This window comes from Penaeus monodon, chromosome 21, assembly GCF_015228065.2.
Source record: "Penaeus monodon isolate SGIC_2016 chromosome 21, NSTDA_Pmon_1, whole genome shotgun sequence".
In the NCBI taxonomy this organism is placed as follows: Eukaryota; Metazoa; Arthropoda; class Malacostraca; order Decapoda; family Penaeidae; genus Penaeus; species Penaeus monodon.
The window spans coordinates 4,058,306-4,058,582 of NC_051406.1; the positions used below are offsets into that span (position 1 = coordinate 4,058,306).

Sequence of the window (277 nt, forward strand, 5' to 3'; positions counted from 1 at the left end):
CCTCCCTCCCCTGATTAATTTCAGAAATAGGAAAATCATCATCTTTTAAATTTTTTTCTCTCTCGCAGAGCTAAGAACTGTATAGAAATGAGGGTAACCGGACTGAGGAAGTGGTCCCCCTCATATTATGATAGGATATCTGCCAAGGTCATTGATATCATTTTTAAAGACCTAAACAATGACCTCAATAGTAAAGATGTAAACAATGAATCAACGTGTGGAATGGATGGCAGTGGTAAGGTCATTTACAAGGTCTTTACGTTGAGATCTAAGTACG

The 277-nt window shown here is 37.9% G+C and overlaps 1 pseudogene; it reads left to right on the top strand.

Annotated features, from left to right (window-relative positions):
* Nucleotides 1-277, top strand: part of LOC119586760 — a 19,318-nt pseudogene that overhangs the window by 16,714 nt on the left and 2,327 nt on the right.